The following is a 5749-nucleotide window of genomic DNA, read 5'->3' as shown; positions in this document are numbered from 1 at the left end:
AACCCATATGGTAAATACTACATATTTTTTTCAAAGCTGCCCAGCTTTGCTTCCTTGTTGGTTTTCTTTTGCTCTCTGCTGTGTGCTTTTTATTTAATTCCCCCCCCCCCCCCACGAAGGCTAAAATGAAGCGTGGATGTATATATACATACACATAGATATCTAGAAACATACACATATGTACACATATATACTCAGACACATATATGTAAGGCCATACTATGCTTATTTTTATTTGTCATCTGTTTTTCTGGAGGTGGATAGCATCTTTCTTATGTATAGGTCTTTCCATGTTTTTTAAAATCAGCTAGCTCATCATTTCCTATATACCACAGCAATATTCCAATCTAGTCATATCCTATCTAAGATATTGTCTATGAAAGTTTCCCCCCCCCCAACTTTCTGTGTTCTTTCTATTCTTGGCTGCATAGGTTTTATTTATGCAAGAAAATTTTAATTTAAAAGAATAGAAATTGTCCTTTTTGCATTTCAACAACTCTCTAAGGTTTAAGGTCTGATACTGCTGAATCTATTTCCTTTACATCTTTTTTTTCCTGGTTTCTTTGAAGTTCCTGATCTTTTGCTCTACCAAACAAACTTTTTAGATTATTTTTTCTAACTCAGTAAGATAATTTTTTAGTAATTTAATTGTTAATTGTTCTTTGTTCTTGAAAGAGAACCATGACATCAGGAAGGTGATACCATGATTTGCAAATGAATTAGATTTAAGTTAGGGAGGGCTGTCCAAAGTCACTAGCCTCACTTTCTCCTCTTTGGGATGGCATTGATTAGCTAGGTAAAACTGTCATTTAAAAAAATTATATTAGCCTTACCCATGAACAATAAATATTACTTCAATTATTTAGATCTGAGTTTATTTGTATAAAAAGTGTTTTATGTTTATGTTCCTGTATTTGTTTTGGAAGGTATTTTATACTGTCTGCGCTTACTGAATTACTGCTGATCAATTGATTCTTAGTTTCATCTTAAGAATTGGGATTTGCATTCTGCCTCTGGACTCAATAGATTTAGAAGTGGAAGGTGGGCGAAATTTGGTCCCCACTTCCCTTTTTCTGGCCCCTTCCTGAGAACAGCTGATTGTAACAAAAAAAGGAGGAGGTGTTAACGCTTTCAGAAGTAGGAAATCCTTGATTGAATTAGACAGGCTGGTAGAAGATGGACACGCCCAGCGACCAGTAAAAGACAAGGTTTGAGGCAGTTTGGCAGGAGCCAGCAATTAGAGAAGAACCTACTATTCACCTCTTTTGGAGAGAGGAGGGTTTTTCTCTTCTGCTTTCCATCCTCCATCATCCATGGCAGCTAGCAGCGAAGCTTCTAGTAAAGTGAGACACTCCATCCAGCAATCAGAGAGTAAGTTTGAGAGAGCTCAAGGCACATTTGAGGGAGACACACTTGAGACAGAAGAGATACAGAGAGATAGTCAATTGAGCCAGCTTCACAGAATGTGACTTCTGTCAACAAAGGCTATGGATTGTCTATGAACTCAAGAGAGAGAGATAACCTTGACTGTTAAAGAGTTGGGATATAGAGAAGATTATGTACTGAGAGAAAGAATTTTGAGGTTCTGATGTAATGGACCTGTGAATTGCCTTGGCTACATTTTATGCCCTCTCTGTGTATATTTGTACTCACTCTTCCTCTGAACTCTGAGTGTGCCTGTGAGAGAGAACATATCCCAGGTTTATGGAGGGAATGTTTTTAACCGTTGTTCTTACTATGCTACCTTGGTAAAAGCCTTGGCTAAGAACTAATTGTATCTGTCTAATTGTTAATGGGAAATACACAGGTAGGGGCTTATGAGTTATAAGAGTAGAAGCCTAGACCATCAAAGTACATCTTGAACTCTAGGTAGTAGCCATTCCTCTTGGGGCATGATTTACGAATGTGTGAAAGCTGAGTTGGAAAGTGGTTATAAACTCCATGAAATCAGAAACCCTGTCATTTTTTTTTTAACTTTGCAGCACCCTCCACACAACAGGCACTTAAGGAACATTTGCTGAATGACTGTATGAATGGCTATTTAACTTGAGATCAAAAGAAGACCCAAATTGACGAAATACAGTAGGATTCTTTTGATGACCTATCTCTTGAGTGTAGACTACGAACAGTACAACTCCATCAGAAGAATCAAGAACCTAGTAGATTCTACTGCCAGTCTTCAGGCTCCAAGCACCATTGTCTGATGTAGTGCCCAGTATTATAGTGGAAATGCTATTTGCTTTGTCACATCATATCAGGGCCAGGAGATCTGAGTTTGAATATGTGGCCACCTGTGACTTTGAGCAAATCATATAATTTTTCTAAGCCTTAAATGAAAGGGGATATCTGAAAAGAAAATGGGAAATCATTTTTCCTTGCTCTTTTTATAGACCACAGAGTAGCTCCTCCTCCTGAATCAGTCACCAATTATCTTCAATATGACTCAACAGTCAAGGGGACCAATAAACAAAGAGTAGACCATCACCTCAAGAGGTATATGTTCATTATTGTTGTTCAGTCATTTTCAGTAGTGTCTGACTTTTCATGACTACATTTGGGGTTTTCTTGGCAAAGATACTGGAGTGGTTTGTTATTTCCTTTTCCAGCTCATTTTACAGATGAGGAAACTCAGGCAAACAGGGTTAAAATGACTTGCCCAGGGTCACACAGTTCAAATCTGAGGCCAGATCTGAACTCAGAAAGATGAGTCTTCCTGACTCCAAGCCCAGCACTCTATCCACTGTGCCCCCCTAGCTGCCCCCTTATCATAGGAAAATCATAAAGCCAGAAAAGACTTTGGAGATCACCTAGTCCTAATACCTTAATATGTCTGAAGCAGGGCTCATTCCAAATAAAAGGTCAGAGTTCAGTTCCAGGTTCTCTTTACCTCTGGTATGTGGGATGAGACCACCAGCAGTAATGCTGAATCAAGTAATTCTTGTACTTAACATCGGGTTACTTCAGCTCTTGAGGTACCTAACTCTAGAACTTTCTTTGTAGTCCTATGAACCTTAAAGCAAGGCACACCTTGGCAGAATATGGAGGATGGAAGTGATTTAAAGTCCTTCCTGAGGTTCTTTGGTCTGGAAAGACCTAGAGCCAGGTGGAACAATGCAGGATTAATAAAGACACAACTACCTTCTCCAGAACATCTCTAGTCAGAGTTCACTTGCTACCAGCTCCATGTTAATCATTTGATAAACTTCTGCTTTTTAATACCAAAGTTCTGCCAGGGTTGCTGTATGGTAGTAAGAGGTGGGACAGTATATGAAAAACTGAAATTTTGGGGAGAGATGTGTGGTGGGTGTGAGTAGGCTGTAAGATATAATCAATATGGACCTTGGAGGAGTAGCAGTGAAAGATGTCTAACAGGAAGAAAAGATAGGCTGGTCATGTCTTGACAGGTGGACAGCCAGTGTTCCACTTGTAGCCTTGTGATGTTAGGACAAAGCAAAGAAAGCCTCCCAGCAAGCTGGATAAACTTTCTTTGGAGAACTTTCAGGAAGATGTGGATAAGAGTTTCATAGGATGGGCAGACACAGATGGGTTACAATCTGTAATCATTTAGATCATAGATCGATTGGAATATTTGAATACTGAGTAAACTGACTGATAGCATACAGCTTTTGTTGATCCAGTTTAATGGGTCATTTGGCAGAAGAGAGGACTGGAAATAGGTGTGTCTCCTCCAGTCTCTGTAAGTTTCACATTATACAGAGCACAAACAGGGATATAAAGACAAACAACATGTAGCCTGTTAGGCAGTTTCCAGAAGGAGACAATTTCCAGGTAAGGTTGCATGAGATGTGTATCATAAGGTAAATGTAAATAGTCAATAAAATTTGGGCAAAACTAAAAATAAGCTATTTGGGAATCCAAAGCACTAGGGTTTTTTTTTCTTTTTTTTCTTTGGCTCACCCAAAACTTAGCTAGGCTTCTCTGGAAGGTCTCTGAGGTCATCATGACCTTTGCAGTAAGCTTCGGGTTAGGCAATTTATAGCCACATAAAGCTAGGCTCAAACAATATTAATAAATAGTATTTGCTGCTACTTGGTATGTGGTGAAGGCTTCCCTAAAATAGTGGTCCAGCACTTAAAATCCTGACACACCCTGCCCCAGGCAGAGGGCTGAAGAGGGAAAGAAGATGGGAACGTAGCATCTCTAATGCTTCTCCCAAGTTTTTTTTTTTCTCTTTCCCATAGGAACACCATGAAGTGAAGTTTGGGGGTGGGGGGGGATTGAGGAAGCTCTTACTTAAAACTCCAGTGACCTGTTATTGAAGCTTGATTATTTTACCAGTAGAAAGTCATTCCTTGAGGTTATACCAAATTCCTGATAAAAATACAAAATGCTAATTCCTCTTTAAGGGAAGGGAATGGGGAATAGTAGTTTATTAAGTGCCACTATGTGCTGGGCACTAAGTGCTTTAGAAATAACATCTCATTTGAACTCATACCCACAAAGGCATTGATGAAAACCTTGAAAAGCACCTGACTCCAGGGGTGGGGAATAGGGTGGGATTTAACAATTATTCTCCAGATTACTGTGATTTTGTTCTTGTCCTTGAACTTGAACAGGTTCTGAGAAGTTGAAGATGCCAAGCTGAGCAGCTGCAGTAGAGGCAACCAACCCAATGGCAAGTCATTCCAATGTGGCCTGGCTACAGTGACCAGAATTAGACACCAGAGTATGAGCTTTGTATTTATTAGTGAGGACCCAGATTTCTGGCCAAGCATGACACAGGAGGACAAGATGATGCCCTTTCACCCCTCCTTATCCCCACTCTGCCCCCTTTCTATAGAAAGAAGCCAATTCTGGGGCGGCCAGGTAGCACAGCGAGTAAGTGTTGAGAAGACCTGGAGATCGAATCCTGGGCTCAGACACTTAGCACCCACCCAGAAACACCTGGCCATGTAACCTTGAGCAAGTTACTTAACCCTGATTGCTTTAAAAAAAAATTAAAAAAAAAAAGAAAGAAGCCAATTCTTTGTTTGGTAGTCCAACTTCCCGTTTTTCCTATTGTCTCTTTCTGGCTGCTTCAGTTGGATTGGGAAATGTTGATTTCCCCATTTGATTTGATGTTTACACTACTTAACCAGTTATTATTTATCAAAGAATAACTTGTTGGCTAGCAAACCCAAGCTGCTGCAGTTATTGAACGGCAAGACTGAAGAATGGGGTAATTTCCCTTGCAAAGATGGAATACTATATGTAAATGTATATGTACGTGTATATATGTACATATATGTACATGCATGTATGTATATAGATACATATAGACGCACACACACATACATACACACATACATAGTCAGAAGTTGAATTGAGAGTGAAGAGAGGAAGAAAGACAAACCAACAGACAAAAACAGAGAGAAAGAGATGGAGGGAGGGAAGGAGTAAGAAAGAGGGAGAGATAGAAGGGGGAAAGACAGAGATAGAGAACTTGTTTTTCATGAGCCTTGTGGGATACACATAGGCTTTGCAAAGACAGTCATGACTGATAGGGACACTCCTAGAAATCATGAACTGATGAAAATGAAACTCTGGGGGCCTCCAGTCTCTCATGGTTTTCCTCATAGTAGTTACTTGAAAAAGTAGGAGTGGGGGAGGGGTGAGGGTGCAATAAGAACCTACTGTATAGGGGTTTAGGTGGAGCAGTGGATAGAGCATTAGACCTGGAATCAGGAACACCTGAGTTCAAATTTGGCCTCAGACACTTACTAGATGTCTGAGCCTGCTCAAGCCATTT

At 39.9% G+C, this 5749-nt stretch overlaps 1 long non-coding RNA gene across 1 annotated transcript; it reads left to right on the top strand.

The window, feature by feature from the left end:
* The first annotated feature begins 1228 nt into the window (after positions 1–1228).
* LOC138142038 (uncharacterized) lies at positions 1229–5165 on the top strand. The gene is made up of 3 exons (XR_011163327.1): positions 1229–1371; positions 2391–2493; positions 4578–5165. It is a non-coding gene; the product is annotated as an uncharacterized lncRNA (long non-coding RNA).
* Positions 5166–5749: the final 584 nt, after the last annotated feature.

This window comes from Petaurus breviceps, unplaced genomic scaffold, assembly GCF_028583685.1.
Source record: "Petaurus breviceps papuanus isolate PSGF00001 unplaced genomic scaffold, PetGlider_PUasm1.0 90515, whole genome shotgun sequence".
Taxonomy (NCBI): Eukaryota; Metazoa; Chordata; class Mammalia; order Diprotodontia; family Petauridae; genus Petaurus; species Petaurus breviceps.
The sequence above is the reverse complement of the archived record's forward strand: the minus strand, read 5'-3'. Positions and strand labels throughout refer to the sequence as shown.